Source organism: Nothobranchius furzeri, chromosome 10 (assembly GCF_043380555.1).
Source record: "Nothobranchius furzeri strain GRZ-AD chromosome 10, NfurGRZ-RIMD1, whole genome shotgun sequence".
In the NCBI taxonomy this organism is placed as follows: Eukaryota; Metazoa; Chordata; class Actinopteri; order Cyprinodontiformes; family Nothobranchiidae; genus Nothobranchius; species Nothobranchius furzeri.
Window position 1 is genome coordinate 60161723 of NC_091750.1, and position 26041 is coordinate 60187763.

General features: G+C 44.2%; 1 protein-coding gene across 1 annotated transcript in view; it reads left to right on the forward strand.

Moving 5' to 3' along the window:
• jade2 (jade family PHD finger 2) overlaps positions 1-26041 on the forward strand; it is a 265323-nt gene that overhangs the window by 109488 nt on the left and 129794 nt on the right. The window lies entirely within an intron of this gene.

Consider the following 26041-nt stretch of genomic DNA (forward strand, 5'->3'; position numbering starts at 1 on the left):
AGCCAAGCACAAAATTGCACAGGAAGTCGGCCATTTTGGTCCAAGTACGCGATTTAGTGGTTTTCGCACACGTTGTTTGGAGAGTGATGCTCCTTCGCCCTTTTCACCAATCGCCTTCAAACTTCTGCTATATACTCTTAAGGCATAGGGGAAAAAAGTCAACCGTCGGATTTTTCAAAAGTTGAAAGGTGTAGGCGTGGCTAAGCCTCAAACTTTGACCTTTCGCCACGCCACTCTTTTTTTCACAGCTCCCTATTGGACTCCTTTTACCCAATCACCTGGAATATCTTGTAAATAGCAGCTGACAAGTTGAGGTCACTTGGTCTACAGTACTGGCAGGTTTTGAAAAAAAGGCGGGGCTTTGGGAGCATGGCGAAATTCTCCATCACGCCATGGCAATACGTTTGCCTCTCATTTCTTCAATTATCGTGACATCGCCACAAAATGTCTGGTGAGTGATCCTAGTCTGACCCCCAATAGAAATGGGCATCTGAGATTTGTGGGCGTGGCCTATATTCTGAAATAGCGCCCCCTAGGACCATTAAAACTGTCAGCCCCAAGACAAGGTTTGACTGAGGATTACGAAAATTGGTACACTCATGTAGGGTCTCCGGACCTACAAAAAAGTATCTTGGAGCCAAGCGCAATTTCGCACAGGAGGTCGGCCATTTTGGTCCAAGTTCTCGATTTAGTGGTTTTCGCACACGTTGTTTGGACATTGATGGCCCGTTGCCCTTTACATCGATCACCTTCAAACTTATGCTATGTACTTTTAAGTCAAAGGGGAAAAAATTCAACCGTCGGATTTTAAATAAGTATAAAGGTGTGGGCGTGGCTAAGCCTCAAAGTTTGACCTTTCGCCATGACATTACTTGACTTAATAACTCCCATGTGCATGATCAGATCTAATTCAAACTTTGTCTGTGTGATCACTGACCACATCTCAAGACAACGACAATGTGGACAGCTGACATCACCTAAGCCCCGCCCCCTGACAACAGGAAGTCTATTGTTTTATGGTGAAATGCCCATATTTGTCCCCTCTAATTTAGTGAAAATGACACTCAGGTCATACAGTGTCTTCATGATGTTTTAAAGACCATTCAGATCTGATAGCTTTCCAGAAAGGGAGGGGCTTTGATGCCATGGTGAATGCTGGCGTGACGCCATGACCTTACATTTGACTGTAACTTCCACAAACGGCCTCCGATTTGCCCGAAACTGAATATGGCAATGAACAATCATGCCCTTTAGCCAATGAGGCACAAACGGTTGGTGAATGTTATATAATGTCACCAAAGCTGACCTCAATGGGACTTTTCTGTAGTTGGTCACAGCGCCACCTAGATAACGTTATCCTTCGATAACTTTAAAAAACATGGTCAGAATAGCATTAAAGTTGGTCACTGTCATCACACCACCAGTGTGGTAAAGATAGAGGATTCCCTAGTGGTGAGACATAAAATATAATGGTGGGCTCAAAGGGGATGCTGAGTCAGGGTGAGTTGCGGACAAGGTGGCCGTTAGCAGTTTCTGGTGTTGGGGTGGTCGACGTTTGTTTTCTGCGGACGTGCCCTGGTGCCCCGGGCTGCCGGCCAGGCAGGAGCGGTGCAGAGCTGCGAGGGCCGAACGACGCTGCTTGCAGCTTTAATTATTTTTTGTTATTCCGTGCCCCCTTTGAACAGCTTTTTGGGGACCTTAACATACCCCAAAACTCACAATATTTTGCACACTTGTCAGGCCTGGTGAAAAATTTGATATTTTAAAGGTCCCAAAAAAATCGCAAAGAAAATGGCTGAACAGCGCCCCCTACAAAGTGAAAAAAAACCCTCTCCATAAAGCTTAGTTTATCGTACAGTTATGAAATTTGGTACACTTGTAGTACTCAACAGTCCGCACAGAAAAGTCTCTTGCAACCATGGTCAATATCAAACAGGAAGTCGGCCATTTTGGGTTGAAATGGCGATTTTTTGCCGTTTTTGCCGTTTTTAGGGTCCGTTTCTGATTGGATTGCTCGATCATTTTTCGCACGATCGTCTCAAAAATTGTGTAAAATTGCTCAGAAGGGATGGGCGAACAAAATGAGATAAGGATTCTGAGTTTTCGTATATGTTGAAGGGGCGGAGCCAGGCCTCGAAGTTTGACTACTCGCCAAAAATATTTAAATTGCTATAACTTCATAACTGAATGGAATAGAGTTACCAAACTTTCTGTGGTCATTCGTCATCCACCCACAAAGTAAATTGAAAGGTCGGATGATGACATCACACAAGCCCCGCCCCCTCAGGACCAAAAAGATCAAGTTTTACTGTGAAAGGTCCCAAATTGCCCCATTTCACTTAATCACCACAAATTTGTAGCTGGTAACTCAAGACAAGTGGGGGTTGCTTGGCGTCACTTTATGGGAGTTTTCGGCAGAGGGCGGGGCTGTGGTGGCGCGGCGAATTCAGGCGTACCGCCTTGGCCTTACGTTTGCCTCCCATTTCGTCATTTCCAAAGATATCGTCACGAAACTTCTTGTGAGTGATCCTAGTCCGGCCCCCCAAAAGATCTGATGTGAACATCTGGTGGGCGTGGCCTATTTTCTGAAATAGCGCCCCCTAGGACCATTAAAACTATTAGCCCCAAGCCATGCTTTGACTGAGGATTACGAAATTTGGTACACTAATGTGGTGTCTCAGGACCTACAAAAAAGTCTCTTGGAGTCAAGTTCAAAGTCGCACAGGAAGTCGGCCATTTTGGATCAAGTACGCGATTTAGTGGTTTTCGCACACGTTGTTTGGAGAGTGATGCTCCGTCGCCCTTTTCACCAATCTCCTTCAAACTTCTGCTATATACCCTTAAGACATAGGGGAAAAAATTCAACCGTCGGATTTTTCAAAAGTTGAAAGGTGTGGGCGTGGCTAAGCCTCAAACTTTGACCTGTCGCCACGCTACTCTTTTTTTCACAGCTCCCTACTGGACTCCTTTTACCCAATCACCAGGATTCTGTGGCAAACAGCAGTAGACAAGTTGAGGTTACTTGGTCTCCAGTACTGGCAGGTTTTGAAAAAAGGCGGGGCTTTGGGACCATGGCGAAAATCGCCATCACGCCATGGAAATACGTTTGTCTCTCATTTCTTCAGTTATCGTGATATTGCTACGAAACTTCTGGTGAGTGATCCTAGTCTGAGCTCCAAGAGAAATAGACAGCTGAATTTTGTGGGCGTGGCCTATGTTTTGAAATAGCGCCCCCTAGGACCATTTAAACTATTAGCCCCAAGCCATGCTTTGACTGAGGATTACGAAATTTGGTACACTAATGTGGTGTCTCAGGACCTACAAAAAAGTCTCTTGGAGTCAAGTTCAAAGTCGCACAGGAAGTCGGCCATTTTGGATCAAGTACGCGATTTAGTGGTTTTCGCACACGTTGTTTGGAGAGTGATGCTCCGTCGCCCTTTTCACCAATCTCCTTCAAACTTCTGCTATATACCCTTAAGACATAGGGGAAAAAATTTAACCGTCGGATTTTTCAAAAGTTGAAAGGTGTGGGCGTGGCTAAGCCTCAAACTTTGACCTGTCGCCACGCTACTCTTTTTTTCACAGCTCCCTACTGGACTCCTTTTACCCAATCACCAGGATTCTGTGGCAAACAGCAGTAGACAAGTTGAGGTTACTTGGTCTCCAGTACTGGCAGGTTTTGAAAAAAGGCGGGGCTTTGGGACCATGGCGAAAATCGCCATCACGCCATGGAAATACGTTTGTCTCATTTCTTCAGTTATCGTGATATTGCTACGAAACTTCTGGTGAGTGATCCTAGTCTGAGCTCCAAGAGAAATAGACAGCTGAAGTTTGTGGGCGTGGCCTATATTCTTAAATAGCGCCCCCTAGAGCCATTAAAACTTTCAGCCCCAAGCCATGCTTTGACTGAGGATTACGAAATTTGGTACACTAATGTGGGGTCTCAGGACCTACAAAAAAGTCTCTTGGAGCCAAGCGTAAAGTCGCACAGGAAGTCGGCCATTTTGGTGCAAGTACGTGATTTAGTGGTTTTCGCACACATTGTTTGGAGAGTGATGCTCCGTCGCCCTTTTCACCAATCACCTTCAAACTTCTGCAATACACTCTTAAGACATAGGGGAAAAAATTCAACCGTCGGATTTTTCAAAAGTTGAAAGGTGTGGGCGTGGCTAAGCCTCAAACGTTGACCTTTCGCCATTACTTTACTTGACTTAATAACTCCCATGTGCATGATCAGATCTTTTTCGAACTTTGTCTGTGTGATCATTGACCATATCTGTAAACAATGACAATGTGGACAGCTGACATCACCTAAGCCCCGCCCCCTGACTACAGGAATTTATTTTTTATGCTGAAATGCCCATATTTGTCCCCTCTAATTTAGTCAACATGACCCTAAGGTCATGCACTGTCTTCATGATGCTGTAATGACCATTCAGATCTGATAGCTTTCCAGAAAGGGAGGGGCTTTGATGCCATGGCGAATTCTGGCGTAACGCCGTAATCTTAATATTCAATTTAATGGTGAGCTCAGAGGGGATGCTGAGTCAGGGTGAGGTGCAGACTAGGAGGCCATTCGCGGTTTCTGGTGTCGGGGTGGTTGACGTTTCTGTTCTGTCAGACGTGCACTGGTGCGACGGCAGACCGGAGCGGCGCGGAGCTGCGAGGGCCGAACGACGCTGCTTGCAGCTTTAATTAGGCCCGAGCAGCGAAAGCGCTGCGAAGGCCTCTTGTTTTTGCTCTGATTATTATTATTTTTTGTTATTCCGTGCCCCCTTTGAACAGCTTTTTGGGGACCTTAACATACCCCAAAACTCACAATATTTTGCAAACTTGTCAGGCCTGGTGAAAAATTTGATATTTTAAAGGTCACAAAAAAATCGCAAAGAAAATGGCTGAACAGCGCCCCCTACAAAGTGAAAAAAACCCCTCTCCATAAAGCTTAGTTTATCGTACAGTTATGAAATTTGGTACATTTATAGTACTAAACAGTCCGCACAGAAAAGTCTCTTGCATGCATGGTCAATATCAAACAGGAAGTCGGCCATTTTGGGTTGAAATGGCGATTTTTTGCCGTTTTGGCCCTTTTTAGGGTCCGTTTCTGATTGGATTGCTCGATCATTTTTTGCACGATCGTCTCAAAAATTGTGTAAAATTGCTCAGAAGGGATGGGCGAACAAAATGAGACAAAGATTCTGACTTTTCGTACATGTTGAAGGGGCGGGGCCAGGCCTCGAAGTTTGACTACTCGCCAAAAATTTTTAAATTGCTATAACTTCATAACTGAAAGGAATAGAATTACCAAACTTTCTGTGGTCATTCGTCATCCAGCCACAAAGTAAATTGAATGGTCGGATGATGACATCACACAAGCCCCGCCCCCTCAGGACCAAAAAGGTCAAGTTTTACTGTGAAAGGTCCCAAATTGCCCCATTTCACTTAATCACCACAAACTTGTAGCTGTTAACTCAAGACAAGTGGAGGTTGCTTGGCGTCACTTTATGGGAGTTTTCGGCAGAAGGTGGGGCTGTGGCGGCGCGGCGAAGTCAGGCGTACCGCCATGGCCTTACGTTTGCCTTCCATTTCGTCATTTCTAAAGATATCGTCACGAAACTTGTTGTGAGTGATCCTAGTCCGGCCCCTCAAAAGATCTGATGTGAACATCCGGTGGGCGTGGCCTATTTTCTGAAATAGCGCCCCCTAGGACCATTAAAACTGTCAGCCCCAAGCCATGCTTTGACTGAGGAGTACGAAATTTGGTACACTAATGTGGTGTCTCAGGACCTACAAAAAAGTCTCTTGGAGCCAAGTGCAAAGTTGCACAGGAAGTCGGCCATTTTGGTCCAAGTACGCAATTTAGTGGTTTTCGCACACGTTGTTTGGAGAGTGATGCTCCGTCGCCATTTTCACCAATCTCCTTCAAACTTCTGCCATCTGCTCTTAAGACATAGAGGAAAAAATTCAACCGTCGGATTTTTCAAAAGTTGAAAGGTGTGGGCGTGGCTAAGCCTCAAACTTTGACCTGTCGCCGCGCCACTCTTTTTTTCACAGCTCCCTACTGGACTCCTTTTACCCAATCAGCAGGAGTCTCTGGCAAATAGCAGTAGACAACTTGAGGTCACTTGGTCTCCAGTACTGGAAGGTTTCAAAAAAAGGCAGGGCTTTGGGAGCATGGCGAAAATCGCCATCACGCCATGGAAATACGTTTGCCTCTCATTTCTTCATTTATCGTGATATCATTACGAAACTTCTGGTGAGTGATCCTAGTCTGACCCCAAAGAGACATAGACAGCTGAAATATGTGGGCGTGGCCTAATTTCTGAAATAGCGCCCCCTAGGACCATTTAAACTAATAGCCCCAAGCCATGCTTTGACTGAGGATTACGAAATTTGGTACACTAATGTGGTGTCCCAGGGCCTACAAAAAAGTCTCTTGGAGCCAAGCACAAAATTGCACAGGAAGTCGGCCATTTTGGTCCAAGTACGCGATTTAGTGGTTTTCGCACACGTTGTTTGGAGAGTGATGCTCCGTCGCGCTTTTCACCAATCGCCTTCAAACTTCTGCTATATACTCTTAAGGCATAGGGGAAAAAATTCAACCGTCGGATTTTTCAAAAGTTGAAAGGTGTGGGCGTGGCTAAGCCTCAAACTTTGACCTGTCGCCGCGCCACTCTTTTTTTCACAGCTCCCTACTGGACTCCTTTTACCCAATCAGCAGGAGTCTCTGGCAAATAGCAGTAGACAACTTGAGGTCACTTGGTATCCAGTACTGGAAGGTTTCAAAAAAAGGCGGGGCTTTGGGAGCATGGCGAAAATCGCCATCACGCCATGGAAATACGTTTGCCTCTCATTTCTTCATTTATCGTGATATCGTTACGAAACTTCTGGTGAGTGATCCTAGTCTGACCCCAAAGAGACATAGACAGCTGAAATATGTGGGCGTGGCCTAAATTCTGAAATAGCGCCCCCTAGGACCATTTAAACTAATAGCCCCAAGCCATGCTTTCACTGAGGATTACGAAATTTGGTACACTAATGTGGTGTCCCAGGACCTACAAAAAAGTCTCTTGGAGCCAAGCACAAAATTGCACAGGAAGTCGGCCATTTTGGTCCAAGTACGCGATTTAGTGGTTTTCGCACACGTTGTTTGGAGAGTGATGCTCCGTCGCCCTTTTCACCAATCGCCTTCAAACTTCTGCTATATACTCTTAAGGCATAGGGGAAAAAATTCAACCGTCGGATTTTTCAAAAGTTGAAAGGTGTGGGCGTGGCTAAGCCTCAAACTTTGACCTTTCGCCATTACTTGACTTAATAACTCCCATGTGCATGATCAGATCTTTTTCGAACTTTGTCTGTGTGATCATTGACCATATCTGTAAACAATGACAATGTGGACAGCTGACATCATCTAAGCCCCGCCCCCTGACTAAAGGAAGTTATTATTTTATGCTGAAATGCCCATATTTGTCCCCTCTAATTTAGTCAACATGACACCTAGGTCATGCACTGTCTTCATGATGCTGTAATGGCCATTCAAATCTGATAGCTTTCCAGAAAGGGAGGGGCTTTGATGCCATGGCGAATTCTTGCGTATGCCGTAACCTTACAATTCAATTTAATGGTGAGCTCAGAGGGGATGCTTAGTCAGGGTGAGGTGCGGACTAGGAGGCCATTTGCTGTTTCCGGTGACGGGATGATTGACGTTTCTGTTCTGCCAGACATGCCCTGGTGCCCCGGGCTGCCGGCCAGGCCGGAGCGGCGCGGAGCTGCGAGGGCCGAACGACGCTGCTTGCAGCTTTAATTATTATTATTTTTTGTTATTCCGTGCCCCCTTTGAACAGCTTTTTGGGGACCTTAACATACCCCAAAACTCACAATATTTTGCACACTTGTCAGGCCTGGTGAAAAATTTGATATTTTAAAGGTCCCAAAAAAATCGCAAAGAAAATGGCTGAACAGCGCCCCCTACAAAGTGAAAAAAAACCCTCTCCATAAAGCTTAGTTTATCGTACAGTTATGAAATTTGGTACACTTGTAGTACTCAACAGTCCGCACAGAAAAGTCTCTTGCAACCATGGTCAATATCAAACAGGAAGTCGGCCATTTTGGGTTGAAATGGCGATTTTTTGCCGTTTTTGCCGTTTTTAGGGTCCGTTTCTGATTGGATTGCTCGATCATTTTTCGCACGATCGTCTCAAAAATTGTGTAAAATTGCTCAGAAGGGATGGGCGAACAAAATGAGATAAGGATTCTGAGTTTTCGTATATGTTGAAGGGGCGGAGCCAGGCCTCGAAGTTTGACTACTCGCCAAAAATATTTAAATTGCTATAACTTCATAACTGAATGGAATAGAGTTACCAAACTTTCTGTGGTCATTCGTCATCCACCCACAAAGTAAATTGAAAGGTCGGATGATGACATCACACAAGCCCCGCCCCCTCAGGACCAAAAAGATCAAGTTTTACTGTGAAAGGTCCCAAATTGCCCCATTTCACTTAATCACCACAAATTTGTAGCTGGTAACTCAAGACAAGTGGGGGTTGCTTGGCGTCACTTTATGGGAGTTTTCGGCAGAGGGCGGGGCTGTGGCGGCGCGGCGAATTCAGGCGTACCGCCTTGGCCTTACGTTTGCCTCCCATTTCGTCATTTCCAAAGATATCGTCACGAAACTTCTTGTGAGTGATCCTAGTCCGGCCCCCCAAAAGATCTGATGTGAACATCTGGTGGGCGTGGCCTATTTTCTGAAATAGCGCCCCCTAGGACCATTAAAACTGTCAGCCCCAAGCCATGCTTTGACTGAGGATTACGAAATTTGGTACACTAATGTGGTGTCTCAGGACCTACAAAAAAGTCTCTTGAAGCCAAGTGCAAAGTCGCACAGGAAGTCGGCCATTTTGGTCCAAGTGCGCGATTTAGTGGTTTTCACACACGTTGTTTGGAGAGTGATACTCCGTCGCCCTTTTCACCAATCACTTTCAAACTTCTGCTATATAGTCTTAAGACATAGAGGAAAAAATTCAACCATCGGATTTTAAATAAGTATAAAGGTGTGGGCGTGGCTAAGCCTCAAACTTTGACCTTTCGCCACGCCACTCTTTTTTTCACAGCTCCTTATTGGACTCCTTTTACCCAATCACCAGGAATCTCTGGTAAATAGCAGCAGGCAAGTTGAGGTCACTTGGTCTCCAGTACTGGAAGGTTTTGCAAAAAGGCGGGGCTTTGGGAGCATGGCGAAATTCGCCATCACGCCATGGAAATACGTTTGCCTCTCATTTCTTCATTTATCGTGATATCACCTCGACCATTGTTGTGAGTGATCCTAGTCTGACCCCCAATAGAAAAGGTCAGCTTAAGTTTGTGGGCGTGGCCTATTTTCTGTATTAGCGCCCCCTAGGACCATTAAAACTGTCAGCCCCAAGCCATGCTTTGACTGAGGATTACGAAATTTGGTACACTAATGTGGTGTCTCAGGACCTACAAAAAAGTCTCTTGGAGCCAAGTGCAAAGTCGCACAGGAAGTCGGCCATTTTGGTCCAAGTGCGCGATTTAGTGGTTTTCACACACGTTGTTTGGAGAGTGATGCTCCGTCGCCCTTTTCACCAATCGCCTTCGAGCTTCTGCTATATACTCTTAAGACATAGAGGAAAAAATTCAACCGTCGGATTTTAAATAAGTATAAAGGTGTGGGCGTGGCTAAGCCTCAAACTTTGACCTTTCGCCACGCCACTCTTTTTTTCACAGCTCCCTATTGGACTCCTTTTACCCAATCACCTGGAATCTCTGGTAAATAGCAGCTGACAAGTTGAGGTCACTTGGTCTACAGTACTGGCAGGTTTTGAAAAAAGGCGGGGCTTTGGGAGCATGGCGAAATTCGCCATCACGCCATGGCAATACGTTTGCCTCTCATTTCTTCAATTATCGTGACATCGCCACAAAATGTCTGGTGAGTGATCCTAGTCTGACCCCCAATAGAAATGGGCATCTGAGATTTGTGGGCGTGGCCTATATTCTGAAATAGCGCCCCCTAGGACCATTAAAACTGTCAGCCCCAAGACAAGGTTTGACTGAGGATTACGAAATTTGGTACACTCATGTAGGGTCTCTGGCCCTACAAAAAAGTCTCTTGGAGCCAAGCGCAATTTCGCACAGGAGGTCGGCCATTTTGGTCCAAGTACTCGATTTAGTGGTTTTCGCACACGTTGTTTGGACATTGATGGCCCGTTGCCCTTTACACCGATCACCTTCAAACTTATGCTATGTACTTTTAAGTCAAAGGGGAAAAAATTCAACCGTCGGATTTTAAATAAGTATAAAGGTGTGGGCGTGGCTAAGCCTCAAACTTTGACCTTTCGCCATGACATTACTTGACTTAATAACTCCCATGTGCATGATCAGATCTAATTCAAACTTTGTCTGTGTGATCACTGACCACATCTCAAGACAACGACAATGTGGACAGCTGACATCACCTAAGCCCCGCCCCCTGACAACAGGAAGTCTATTGTTTTATGGTGAAATGCCCATATTTGTCCCCTCTAATTTAATGAAAATGACACTCAGGTCATACAGTGTCTTCATGATGTTTTAAAGACCATTCAGATCTGATAGCTTTCCAGAATGGGAGGGGCTTTGATGCCATGGTGAATGCTGGCGTGACGCCATGACCTTACATTTGACTGTAACTTCCACAAACGGCCTCCGATTTGCCCGAAACTGAATATGGCAATGAACAATCATGCCCTTTAGCCAATGAGGCACAAACGGTTGGTGAATGTTATATAATGTCACCAAAGCTGACCTCAATGGGACTTTTCTGTAGTTGGTCACAGCGCCACCTAGATAACGTTATCCTTCGATAACTTTAAAAAACATGGTCAGAATAGCATTAAAGTTGGTCACTGTCATCACACCACCAGTGTGGTAAAGATAGAGGATTCCCTAGTGGTGAGACATAAAATATAATGGTGGGCTCAAAGGGGATGCTGAGTCAGGGTGAGTTGCGGACAAGGTGGCCGTTAGCAGTTTCTGGTGTTGGGGTGGTCGACGTTTGTGTTCTGCGGACGTGCCCTGGTGCCCCGGGCTGCCGGCCAGGCCGGAGCGGCGCGGAGCTGCGAGGGCCGAACGACGCTGCTTGCAGCTTTAATTAGGCCCGAGCAGCGAAAGCGCTGCGAAGGCCTCTTGTTTTTGCTCTGATTATTATTATTTTTTGTTATTCCGTGCCCCCTTTGAACAGCTTTTTGGGGACCTTAACATACCCCAAAACTCACAATATTTTGCACACTTGTCAGGCCTGGTGAAAAATTTGATATTTTAAAGGTCCCGAAAAAATCGCAAAGAAAATGGCTGAACAGCGCCCCCTACAAAGTGAAAAAAACCCCTCTCCATAAAGCTTAGTTTATCGTACAGTTATGAAATTTGGTACACTTGTAGTACTCAACAGTCCGCACAGAAAAGTCTCTTGCAACCATGGTCAATATCAAACAGGAAGTCGGCCATTTTGGGTTGAAATGGCGATTTTTTGCCGTTTTTGCCGTTTTTAGGGTCCGTTTCTGATTGGATTGCTCGATCATTTTTCGCACGATCGTCTCAAAAATTGTGTAAAATTGCTCAGAAGGGATGGGCGAACAAAATGAGATAAGGATTCTGAGTTTTCGTATATGTTGAAGGGGCGGAGCCAGGCCTCGAAGTTTGACTACTCGCCAAAAATATTTAAATTGCTATAACTTCATAACTGAATGGAATAGAGTTACCAAACTTTCTGTGGTCATTCGTCATCCACCCACAAAGTAAATTGAATGGTCGGATGATGACATCACACAAGCCCCGCCCCCTCAGGACCAAAAAGATCAAGTTTTACTGTGAAAGGTCCCAAATTGCCCCATTTCACTTAATCACCACAAATTTGTAGCTGGTAACTCAAGACAAGTGGGGGTTGCTTGGCGTCACTTTATGGGAGTTTTCGGCAGAGGGCGGGGCTGTGGCGGCGCGGCGAATTCAGGCGTACCGCCTTGGCCTTACGTTTGCCTCCCATTTCGTCATTTCCAAAGATATCGTCACGAAACTTCTTGTGAGTGATCCTAGTCCGGCCCATCAAAAGATCTGATGTGAACATCCGGTGGGCGTGGCCTATTTTCTGAAATAGCGCCCCCTAGGACCATTAAAACTGTCAGCCCCAAGCCATGCTTTGACTGAGGATTACGAAATATGGTACACTAATGTGCTGTCTCAGGACCTACAAAAAAGTCTCTTGGAGCCAAGTGCAAAGTCGCACAGGAAGTCGGCCATTTTGGTCCAAGTACGCGATTTAGTGGTTTTCGCACACGTTGTTTGGAGAGTGATGCTCCGTCGCCCTTTTCACCATTCTCCTTCAAACTTCTGCTATGTACTCGTAAGAAATAGGGAAAAAAATTCAACCGTCGGATTTTTCAAAAGTTGAAAGGTGTGGGCGTGGCTAAGCCTCAAACTTTGACCTGCCGCCACGCCACTCTTTTTTTCACAGCTCCCTACTGGACTCCTTTTACCCAATCACCAGGATTCTGTGGGAAACAGCAGTAGACAACTTGAGGTTACTTGGTCTCCAGTACTGGCAGGTTTTGAAAAAAGGCGGGGCTTTGGGAGCATGGCGAAAATCGCCATCACGCCATGGAAATACGTTTGCCTCTCATTTCTTCAGTTATCGTGATATCGCTCCGACACTTCTGGTGAGTGATCCTAGTCTGACCCCCAAGAGAAGTAGACAGCTGAAGTTTGTGGGCGTGGCCTATTCTCTTAAATAGCGCCCCCTAGGTCCATTTAAACTAATAGCCCCAAGCCAAGCTTTGACTGAGGATTGCGAAATTTGGTACACTAATGTGGTGTCTCAGGACCTACAAAAAAGTCTCTTGGAGCCAAGTGCAAAGTCGCACAGGAAGTCGGCCATTTTGGTCCAAGTACGCGATTTAGTGGTTTTCGCACACGTTGTTTGGAGAGTGATGCTCCGTCGCCCTTTTCACCAATCTCCTTCAAACTTCTGCTATATACTCTTAAGACATAGGGGAAAAAATTCAACCGTCGGATTTTTCAAAAGTTGAAAGGTGTGGGCGTGGCTAAGCCTCAAACTTTGACCTGTCGCCACGCCACTCTTTTTTTCACAGCTCCCTACTGGACTCCTTTTACCCAATCACCAGGATTCTGTGGGAAACAGCAGTAGACAACTTGAGGTTACTTAGTCTCCAGTACTGGCAGGTTTTGAAAAAAGGCGGGGCTTTGGGAGCATGGCGAAAATCGCCATCACGCCATGGAAATACGTTTGCCTCTCATTTCTTCAGTTATCGTGATATCGCTACGAAACTTCTGGTGAGTGATCCTAGTCTGACCCCCAAGAGAAATAGACAGCTGAAGTTTGTGGGCGTGGCCTATTCTCTTAAATAGCGCCCCCTAGGACCATTTAAACTAATAGCCCCAAGCCATGCTTTGACTGAGGATTACGAAATTTGGTACACTAATGTGGTGTCTCAGGACCTACAAAAAAGTCTCTTGGAGCCAGGACAAAGTCGCACAGGAAGTCGGCCATTTTGGTCCAAGTACGCGATTTAGTGGTTTTCGCACACGTTGTTTGGAGAGTGATGCTCTGTCGCCCTTTTCACCAATCACTTTCAAACTTCTGCTGTATACTCATACGACGTAGGGGAAAAAATTCAACCGTCGGATTTTTCAAAAGTTGAAAGGTGTGGGCGTGGCTAAGCCTCAAACTTTGACCTTTCGCCATTACTTTACTTGACTTAATAACTCCCATGTGCATGATCAGATCTTTTTCAAACTTTGTCTGTGTGATCATTGACCATATCTGTAAAAAATGACAATGTGGACAGCTGACATCACCTAAGCCCCGCCCCCTGACTACAGGAAGTCTATTTTTTATTCTGAAATACCCATATTTGTCCCCTCTAATTTAGTGAACATGACACTAAGGTCATACACTGTCTTCATGATGTTGTAATGACCATTCAGATCTGATTGCTTTCCAGAAAGGGAGGGGCTTTTATGCCATGGCGAATTCTGGCGTAACGCCGTAACCTTACAATTCAATTTAATGGTGAGCTCAGAGGGGATGCTGAGTCAGGGTGAGGTGCGGACTAGGAAGCCATTTGCAGATTCTGGCGTCGGGGTGGTTGACGATTCTGTTCTGCCAGACGTGCCCTGGTGCCCCGGGCTGCTGGCCAGGCCGGAGCGGCGCAGAGCTGCGAGGGCCGAACGACGCTGCTTGCAGCTTTAATTATTTTTTGTTATTCCGTGCCCCCTTTGAACAGCTTTTTGGGGACCTTAACATACCCCAAAACTCACAATATTTTGCACACTTGTCAGGCCTGGTGAAAAATTTGATATTTTAAAGGTCCCAAAAAAATCGCAAAGAAAATGGCTGAACAGCGCCCCCTACAAAGTGAAAAAAAACCCTCTCCTTAAAGCTTAGTTTATCGTACAGTTATGAAATTTGGTACACTTGTAGTACTCAACAGTCCGCACAGAAAAGTCTCTTGCAACCATGGTCAATATCAAACAGGAAGTCGGCCATTTTGGGTTGAAATGGCGATTTTTTGCCGTTTTTGCCGTTTTTAGGGTCCGTTTCTGATTGGATTGCTCGATCATTTTTCGCACGATCGTCTCAAAAATTGTGTAAAATTGCTCAGAAGGGATGGGCGAACAAAATGAGATAAGGATTCTGAGTTTTCGTATATGTTGAAGGGGCGGAGCCAGGCCTCGAAGTTTGACTACTCGCCAAAAATATTTAAATTGCTATAACTTCATAACTGAATGGAATAGAGTTACCAAACTTTCTGTGGTCATTCGTCATCCACCCACAAAGTAAATTGAAAGGTCGGATGATGACATCACACAAGCCCCGCCCCCTCAGGACCAAAAAGATCAAGTTTTACTGTGAAAGGTCCCAAATTGCCCCATTTCACTTAATCACCACAAATTTGTAGCTGGTAACTCAAGACAAGTGGGGGTTGCTTGGCGTCACTTTATGGGAGTTTTCGGCAGAGGGCGGGGCTGTGGTGGCGCGGCGAATTCAGGCGTACCGCCTTGGCCTTACGTTTGCCTCCCATTTCGTCATTTCCAAAGATATCGTCACGAAACTTCTTGTGAGTGATCCTAGTCCGGCCCCCCAAAAGATCTGATGTGAACATCTGGTGGGCGTGGCCTATTTTCTGAAATAGCGCCCCCTAGGACCATTAAAACTATTAGCCCCAAGCCATGCTTTGACTGAGGATTACGAAATTTGGTACACTAATGTGGTGTCTCAGGACCTACAAAAAAGTCTCTTGGAGTCAAGTTCAAAGTCGCACAGGAAGTCGGCCATTTTGGATCAAGTACGCGATTTAGTGGTTTTCGCACACGTTGTTTGGAGAGTGATGCTCCGTCGCCCTTTTCACCAATCTCCTTCAAACTTCTGCTATATACCCTTAAGACATAGGGGAAAAAATTCAACCGTCGGATTTTTCAAAAGTTGAAAGGTGTGGGCGTGGCTAAGCCTCAAACTTTGACCTGTCGCCACGCTACTCTTTTTTTCACAGCTCCCTACTGGACTCCTTTTACCCAATCACCAGGATTCTGTGGCAAACAGCAGTAGACAAGTTGAGGTTACTTGGTCTCCAGTACTGGCAGGTTTTGAAAAAAGGCGGGGCTTTGGGACCATGGCGAAAATCGCCATCACGCCATGGAAATACGTTTGTCTCTCATTTCTTCAGTTATCGTGATATTGCTACGAAACTTCTGGTGAGTGATCCTAGTCTGAGCTCCAAGAGAAATAGACAGCTGAATTTTGTGGGCGTGGCCTATGTTTTGAAATAGCGCCCCCTAGGACCATTTAAACTATTAGCCCCAAGCCATGCTTTGACTGAGGATTACGAAATTTGGTACACTAATGTGGTGTCTCAGGACCTACAAAAAAGTCTCTTGGAGTCAAGTTCAAAGTCGCACAGGAAGTCGGCCATTTTGGATCAAGTACGCGATTTAGTGGTTTTCGCACACGTTGTTTGGAGAGTGATGCTCCGTCGCCCTTTTCACCAATCTCCTTCAAACTTCTGCTATATACCCTTAAGACATAGGGGAAAAAATTTAACCGTCGGATTTTTCAAAAGTTGAAAGGTGTGGGCGTGGCTAAGCCTCAAACTTTGACCTGTCGCCACGCTACTCTTTTTTTCACAGCTCCCTACTGGACTCCTTTTACCCAATCACCAGGATTCTGTGGCAAACAGCAGTAGACAAGTTGAGGTTACTTGGTCTCCAGTACTGGCAGGTTTTGAAAAAAGGCGGGGCTTTGGGACCATGGCGAAAATCGCCATCACGCCATGGAAATACGTTTGTCTCATTTCTTCAGTTATCGTGATATTGCTACGAAACTTCTGGTGAGTGATCCTAGTCTGAGCTCCAAGAGAAATAGACAGCTGAAGTTTGTGGGCGTGGCCTATATTCTTAAATAGCGCCCCCTAGAGCCATTAAAACTTTCAGCCCCAAGCCATGCTTTGACTGAGGATTACGAAATTTGGTACACTAATGTGGGGTCTCAGGACCTACAAAAAAGTCTCTTGGAGCCAAGCGTAAAGTCGCACAGGAAGTCGGCCATTTTGGTGCAAGTACGTGATTTAGTGGTTTTCGCACACATTGTTTGGAGAGTGATGCTCCGTCGCCCTTTTCACCAATCACCTTCAAACTTCTGCAATACACTCTTAAGACATAGGGGAAAAAATTCAACCGTCGGATTTTTCAAAAGTTGAAAGGTGTGGGCGTGGCTAAGCCTCAAACGTTGACCTTTCGCCATTACTTTACTTGACTTAATAACTCCCATGTGCATGATCAGATCTTTTTCGAACTTTGTCTGTGTGATCATTGACCATATCTGTAAACAATGACAATGTGGACAGCTGACATCACCTAAGCCCCGCCCCCTGACTACAGGAATTTATTTTTTATGCTGAAATGCCCATATTTGTCCCCTCTAATTTAGTCAACATGACCCTAAGGTCATGCACTGTCTTCATGATGCTGTAATGACCATTCAGATCTGATAGCTTTCCAGAAAGGGAGGGGCTTTGATGCCATGGCGAATTCTGGCGTAACGCCGTAATCTTAATATTCAATTTAATGGTGAGCTCAGAGGGGATGCTGAGTCAGGGTGAGGTGCAGACTAGGAGGCCATTCGCGGTTTCTGGTGTCGGGGTGGTTGACGTTTCTGTTCTGTCAGACGTGCACTGGTGCCCCGGGCTGCCGTCCAGACCGGAGCGGCGCGGAGCTGCGAGGGCCGAACGACGCTGCTTGCAGCTTTAATTTTTCTTTTTTTTTCTTTTTTTTTCTTCCGCGTCTTTGGGTGGCCTTTAGGGGGTCTTAGCATATCCAAAAAGTCACCAAATTCTGGCCCAATATAGAAAGTGCGTGAAATTTACGTATTTCACTGTCAACATGAAAGTTGGTATAAAAATGTTTCAACAGCGCCCCCTGGAAAATTAAAAATACCCCTCCGCATTGACCTTTTTTCATAGTAGAGTGATGAAATTTGGTACACCTGTAGAACTCAACAATACGCACAGAAAAGCCTCTTGCACCCATGGTCAATATCAAACAGGAAGTCGGCCATTTTGGACTAAAGTGGCCATTTTTACCCCGTTTTGGCCATTTCTAGGCTCTATATTTGGTTGAACAGTTTGGTCATTTTTCGCACGATTGTCTCAAAAATAGTGTGCGATCGAACAGAAGCGATGGACGATTAAAATGAGAAAATAAAACTGACTTTTCGTAAATACTGAAGGGGCGGGACCAGGCCTCAAAGTTCGAGCACTCGCCAAAAAAATTCAAATATCTTTAATTTCATAAATAAAAGAATTACATTTAAAGTAATTTTCTATGGACAATCGTCATCGCCCCCCGAAGACAAATGAATGGTTGATTGATGATGTCACATAAGCCCCGCCTCCTCAGGCCTTAAAAGGTCAAGTTTTACTGGGAAATTGTCCAAAATTCGCCCTTTCAACTAATCACCCCATATTTGTAGCAGGTAACTGTAGACAAGTTGGGATTGCTTGGCGTCACTTTATGGGAGTTTTCTCCAGAAGGCGGGGCTGTGGCGGCGCGGCGAAGTCAGGCGTACCGACGTGGCCTTACGTTTGCCTCCCATTTCGTCATTTCTAAAGATATCGCCACAAAACCTCTTGTGAGTGATCCTAGTCCAGCCCCCCAAAAAATTTGATGTGAACATCCGGTGGGCGTGGCCTATTTTATGAAATAGCGCCCCCTAGGACCATTAAAACTGTCAGCCCCAAGCCATGCTTTGACTGAGGATTTCGAAATTTGGTACACTAATGTGGTGTCTCAGGACCTACAAAAAAGTCTCTTGGAGCCAAGTGCAAAGTTGCACAGGAAGTCAGCCATTTTGGTCCAAGTACGTGATTTACTGGTTTTCGCACACGTTGTTTGGAGAGTGATGCTCCATCGCCCTTTTCACCAATCGCCTTCAAACATCTGCTATATACTCTTAAGACATAAAGTAAAAAATTCAACCGTCGGATTTTAAATAAGTATAAAGGTGTGGGCGTGGCTAAGCCTCAAACTTTGACCTGTCGCCACGCCACTCTTTTTTTCACAGCTCCCTATTGGACTCCTTTTACGCAATCACCAGCAATCTCTGGCAAATAAAAGCTGACAAGTTGAGGTCACTTGGTCTACAGTACTGGCAGGTTTTGAAAAAAGGCGCGGCTTTGGGAGCATGGCGAAATTCGCCATCACGCCATGGCAATACGTTTGCCTCTCATTTCTTCAATTATCGTGACATCGCCACAAAATGTCTGGTGAGTGATCCTAGTCTGACCCCCAATAGAATTGGGCAGCTGAGATTTGTGGGCGTGGCCTATATTCTGAAATATCGCCCCCTAGGACCTTTAAAACTGTCAGCCCCAAGACAAGGTTTGACTGAGGATTACGAAAATTGGTACACTCATGTAGGGTCTCTGGACCTACAAAAAAGTCTCTTGGAGCCAAGCGAAATTTCGCACAGGAGGTCGGCCATTTTGGTCCAAGTACTCGATTTAGTGGTTTTCGCACACGTTGTTTGGACATTGATGGCCCGTCGCCCTTTACACAGATCACCTTCAAACTTATGCTATGTACTTTTAAGTCAAAGGGGAAAAAATTCAACCGTCGGATTTTAAATAAGTATAAAGGTGTGGGCGTGGCTAAGCCTCAAACTTTGACCTTTCGCCATGACATTACTTGACTTAATAACTCCCATGTGCATGATCAGATCTAATTCAAACTTTGTCTGTGTGATCACTGACCACATCTCAAGACAACGACAATGTGGACAGCTGACATCACCTAAGCCCCGCCCCCTGACAACAGGAAGTCTATTGTTTTATGGTGAAATGGCCATATTTGTCCCCTCTAATTTAGTGAAAATGACACTCAGGTCATACATTGTCTTCATGATGTTTTAATGACCATTCAGATCTGATAGCTTTCCAGAAAGGGAGGGGCTTTGATGCCATGGTGAATGCTGGCGTGACGCCATGACCTTACATTTGACTGTAACTTCCACAAACGGCCTCCGATTTGCCCGAAACTGAATATGGCAATGAACAATCATGCCCTTTAGCCAATGAGGCACAAACGGTTGGTGAATGTTATATAATGTCACCAAAGCTGACCTCAATGGGACTTTTCTGTAGTTGGTCACAGCGCCACCTAGATAACGTTATCCTTCGATAACTTTAAAAAACATGGTCAGAATAGCATTAAAGTTGGTCACTGTCATCACACCACCAGTGTGGTAAAGATAGAGGATTCCCTAGTGGTGAGACATAAAATGTAATGGTGAGCTCAAAGGGGATGCTGAGTCAGGGTGAGGTGCGGACAAGGTGGCCGTTAGCCGTTTCTGGTGTTGGGGTGGTCGACGTTTGTGTTCTGCGGACGTGCCCTGGTGCCCAGGGCTGCCGGCCAGGCCGGAGCGGCGCGGAGCTGCGAGGGCCGAACGACGCTGCTTGCAGCTTTAATTGCAGCTTCCTTTTGCAAAAACGTTTTTGTAAATAAAGAAAGATGAAGTGGTTTTACTCACAAAGCTCTGTGGGGAGGGTAAGCTCTGTTAGTGGAAACGGTTTTTGAGCAGCACATTTAAACTCTCAAGAGTGTTTTTGATTTTGGTTCTCCGTTTATCAGTTCCTGAATCTATTCTCCTTTTGCTCAAATCAAGATTTCAGATCTAAATTAAACTTAATGAAACCTCTGCATACCTCAAGACTGTTTGGAAGAAAGTATTTAGTTGTAGACATTACTTTATCTTTAGTTGTATAAATAATACAAGATAAAACGGCTTTAAATTAAAATAAAAATGTTAAAAAATAAAGTTATTGTAAAGCAGTTTTTTCACCTTTGATCTAGGTTAATGATGCTTTTGTACTAATTATGTTGCTTTGTTGTTTTCAAGTCATAGTGCAGGCATAAAGTCTTGATTCAACTCTTTTAATTCAGAAGCAACCATTTTAGCTACATGTAAAAACTAATCATCAAGAAATAATAATAATAATAATGCTTTGAACTTTTATAGCGCTTTTCAAGACATTCAAAGACGCTTTCACACACTCACAGATTGCCAGTGATTGTAAGCTACTTTGTAGCCACAGCTGCCCTGGGGCGGTCTGACAGAGGCGAGGCTGCCATTTGGCGCCGTCGGCCCCTCTGACCACCACCAACACAGGCAAGTTGGGTGAAGTGTCTTGCCCAAGGACACAACAGCAGAATACCCCTGGCAGGAGCTGGAATCGAACCCATGACCCTCTGATTATGAGGCAACCCTCCCAACCACCTGAGCTACTGCTGCCCCATTAAATCCTTACAAGTACAGACTCTGGATGCCAGTGGATATACAACATTTTAATGATTTTGTATCAGAATCATGTTTTCAGGTCTACAAGAAGTTGAGATAGACACAATGGTTATTTAAAAAAGGTGGAGACAAAGCTAAACATTGAATTAAAAAAGCTCATGCTGCATGTTATTTAATGAAAAGCAGAGGGAAATAAAAAATTTTGTCTCCCTTTTGGAAATTTAGGAACCCAGTTAGTGTTTTCATTAACAAATTGTGATTTATAACACTTGGAAGGGTGCAAGGAAATAGCTAAATGCAATCCTCAGTTATTACATTTGATGGATGTGGAAAAGTCTTTTGAGCTACAAAAAAATCACATGATAAACGGGGGAAAATGCTGATTTTTTTGTATACTTGGTGACAGAGTTTCCGTTGTTCCTTTGGACTCATTACACAACCACCTCCGGTCGCAGAATAACCCTCCAGAAATGACATTTGTTGTCACATGACTCTACAGCGGCGCCAAATGCATTTCATTGTCTTTCTCTTCGCGCAGACATTAAATCAGTCTGTAGAAAATAAACAAGTTACTCAAACCTAATCACATCACCAAGGTTTTTCCGCTGGATTTGTTTTGTGTCTCGGAGAAAATGCGGCTCATTTGTGTTTTTACATTTATTTGCGGGTGTAAAATTTGCTTGACAGATCTTTCTTCCCTCCACTGGGCCCGTCTTCCTGGCAGTCTGTTTTTAATTCTCCTTTTTCTATCTATGACCTGTCATCCATCACTCAGAGTTGGATGACTTCCAGCTGTTGGTTGGGGGAAAAAAGGGAAAGTAGAAAAAAGACGAAGAGGATAAGCAGTGAAGAGACAAGGAGCGGCAGAAAGAGAAACACAGAGAATAAAACTGCAGGAGCTTGTAACGGTGTTTCCTTGACATTAATTAACCAGTCGTTCCTGCACAAACACACAGCAATTAAACTGATATACTGTGGTCCTCTTGTCTGTCCTCCTCCTCTATTCCTCTCCTTATCTTAACACAAAATTTCTACTTTGCTCATTTTTCTTCTCCCCATCCATTTGCTGTCTTTTTTTCCATTAAATTCACTCATCATCACTTCTAACTTGTAATGTTAAATAATAAAACGGCTTTGTAACGATAAACGGTGGAGGAGTAAGAGGAGAAAAAAGAAGATATAAGAGAGGTGGAGCACCTTTAATCTGTATCTGTCCTGCTTTGTGTTGCTAAAGGGGAAGAATGGATCCATCATGGCCTTGGTTTACCAACACACACACACACACGCACGCACGCACGCACACACAATCTAGTCCCAGAGCCACCCTAACATTGACAGTCACATTGGGTTGAACAAATCTGCAAACACTCCGTTAGACACAGTTAAACACGCACACACACCCTCGTGCTCCATTGCAATATTTATTTGTGTTGGCTGGGAGTCAGGAGAGGCAGCCAAGCAGCAGAAGGAAGGATGTTGTTGTGCTTTACATATGGCCTTTTCATACACTCCTCTGTGACACACAGACATATCTCCTCCTCCTCTTTCTCCTCCTGCTCTACTTCTATTATCATCAAAGACGTGCCCTAGTTCTCTTCCTCATCCTTTAAACTCACATTCATGGCTCACTTTCTTTTTCTGTCATTATTGTGTTTTTTTTATTTTTTCCTTTTAGTTTTCATGCTGAGTCATTTCTGTTGTGATTAAAATTAAAATAGCAAAATTTAAGATATCTTTATCCAGTGTTGGGGCCCCCGAGGTAATGGACTTAAGATAGGAAGCCCCAAAATCTCTGTATCCTCCTTGGGGAATTCCAAGGTGTTCCCAGTCTGGAGAGGTTACATCACCTCTCTAGTGAGTTTTGGGTTCGCTTCGGGGTCTTTTTCTACCTGTGGGTGAGGCAACTAGGAGACAGGAACCAGCTCTACTCGCAAATCCTCCAGTGGTGCCCCTAAGGGGTGGCCGGGGGTGACCAGGGTCACCCCTAGAAAAATTCTGGCCACCCCACTGACTACCTTAGAGGAGACCAATGTTTTTTTTAATGAATCATATTAATGTTCCCACAAACTATAAATGCATATTATTTAATCAAACATAAATGCAATAACTGCATACAATTAAAGAGTAAATAAAAAAGGTAAAGCATATATATTTCTCCTGATCACAATTTTCAAAACAAAGGTTTAAATCTATAGTTTTGTGGAGGCTTTTGTGAAGACAGAAACAGGTGAATTAAAACAATTCTACAATAAATTTAAAAGTAACATTCCAAATAACTGTTTGAAATGTCTTTCAGAAAAATTGTGTTCTTCAAATTTGAGGTAAGTGTGTTGGATGCATATAAATAAAATAAAAAAAAAAACAAATAAATAAAGGAGACTGCAATGCATTGTAGAGTTACCAAACAGACCAATCTGGAGTGCCTCCCCCAAAATTTTCTCTAGCCCCATTTGGCCACTCCTGTGAAAATTATCTGGGGGCGCCAATGAATTCCTCACCTCATCTTTGAAACGGAGCTCGCTTTTGTATATTTTATCAATAAAGATGGCTGAATTTAATTAAACTGTAGTTTAAGTACAAATGTCTCACTAGATTTTGGGTTATATTTGATGCTTACATGTATATATGTATATGTTTAATATATATAATTTTGGGGGATGTAAAAAAATATCAATACAATGAAGTAGAGAGATATTTTGGGTTATGATACTGAATCATACTGAATACTTAAAAGCACTGTATCAAATTTTATATTGAGAATATACATGCAAACATTCACTATTTCTTTTGTGTGGTTCAATACAAACTCCGACTGCTAGGTTGCAACAGTTTTTACTGCTTTTGTTCCGACGGAACGACGAGATCTCGTGATAACACTGGATGTGTATTAGAAATGGCTGGCCTACAATTAGATTCAGTCTTAAAAATTACAAATATGGTCTGGATTATTGCACTATATCGTATCACCTCCCTTGTGTTGTGATGTAGGGAGCCTAAGGGTGTTTCTCAATGTCAAGGCGCTTGACCTCGCAAGGCGATGTCTTGCGAGGTCAAGCGCCTTGCTTACGAGGACACTGTCCTTCCTTGGTCAAAGAAAACAGTTAAATAGAACAGACTTGCTTCACATGACCGTGGCAGTCATGTACTGTCACGTGACATGGGAGATTACAATATATTTAATACGTATAAGTTTCAATATAAATATATAACAAGCATTTTACTTTTTAACTTGTGTATATATTTGTTACATTAAATATGTAAGTGAGTTACTACCAGCTAGCCACCGAAGCTGCAACTACTAGCATCTAACCAACCATAGCTAACTGCTTTGGATATAAAAAAAAAACATCAGATATCAGCTCGATGGCTACAATTAGTTGACTTACATTTAAACTTGAAATATGCCCCCGAAGTAGCTGCCGGCTTCTGATTCACCATTCTTTTGAAAATACCGCTGTGTATTCTGGGAAAGTTTTGATCAAGGCTAAGCTACAAGACACCTGACGTGTATCCTTGCTCAGCTAGCTAAACAGCTTACAAACGGAGAACAGACGCCTCTGAAGAACATGCCTTGGCGGTTCCTGATGACTTATCTCCTAGGCAACCGGGGCGGGACGAAGTCATCGAGGCAAGGTCCTTGGCATTGAGAAACACCCTGTCTCCTCCCATGCCGGTTGACTCACTAGTCCGCGGAACTACGAAAAAATTAATGCAAGGGAATGGGGCTAATTTTGCGTGATTTTTACTCATGACAAAATGGCATGAGGTGATCAGTAAACAGTGTAAGGTAGTTTATATGCTTCCCAGAAACACTTCTCAGCTTATTGTCAGACTCTGAACCAGGAAATGGCTGCAGGCAGTGAAGCAAAAGGCAGAAAACTTGGGAGGAACCTGTGACTCCACCCCCAAGCCAATCAGCAGCCACAGTCACGATGCCGGCCTAACTCAGCCTTGCCAGATACCTCAGTTGAGCAGGGACTTCAAATTGGGGAGAAAGTAGAGGGAAACGTTGGTCGGACTGAGCTGCACCGGTCCGGTTTCTGGGTAGTGCTCCTGGAAAACCACCTTTAGGCTTGCTACACATCATATCACCAGATTCTTACCAACACACATCCTTGATAATTTGACCTTCTCTTGCTGCTTTATTGGCATTTGGACACGTGGCTTTTCTACCATCATATCACCAGATTCTTACCAACACACACCCTTGATAATTTGACCTTCTCTTGCTGCTTTATTGGCATGTGGACACGTGGCTTTTCTACCATAAAGAACAGGGAGTTGTAAAGCTAGGAAAGGGAGAATCCAAGCAGCGTGCGTGCTTAAATTGACACACAGTGGCACATATTTTTAAGAGAGCTGGATTTAGAGATAAAAGGGTTTTGGATGTGGGTAAAGGAGAACAGCTTTTAAAGTCCGTCTTAAATGGTAATGATAAAACATAAAGCCACTGGATTGTTTTGGCAAGTGTGTGTTTGTGTTGTTTTTGTGTGTGTTCTTGACCGATGTCCTTAACTTTACGTCCGATAACATCACTGCTCCGGGTCTCCATTGGAACTGAGGTTTTTTATGTATGAGCGATCGGTTGAATACACCCACTCCCTCAGGTCCTGTAAACACTCATCACACTGGAAGTCACCTTTTTTTTGCATGGAATCCTACATACATGATCTGAATGATCTGAAAGGCTCTGTTATTTTCTCTGCAAACATGTGCCGGGCGTTTGTGTTGACTCTTAAAGGTCAGTTTCAACACTTTAATTATTACCACTTCAGCTTATCAGTCTTCTCCTCCCACTTTGTGGTAGTCTGTGCTTCTCCTTTACGCTTCATTTTGTAGCCACTTTAAGTTCACCTTGCTACCACTGCCATAGTACTTCATTGTCACCAATTTAACAAGGTTTTAGAAACAATCCTTAGAGAATTTGCTCAAAATTGACATGAAAGCATCTTACAGGTGCCGCAGATTTATTAGCTGCAAGTCAGTGATGTGAATCTCTTGTGCCATAAGCAAGGCCTGGATTTTAATTCAGGAGAGAAGGACTTATTCACTATTTGTGTGCACAATTAGTTTTATTTGCTACAAGGAGACTTTAGTTCTGACTCTGTTTATGTCTACAGGGATCATATTGTTTAAAATCACATTTGTTGTTGAATATGGGCAGCTTGTAGCATACCAAAACCCGGTACT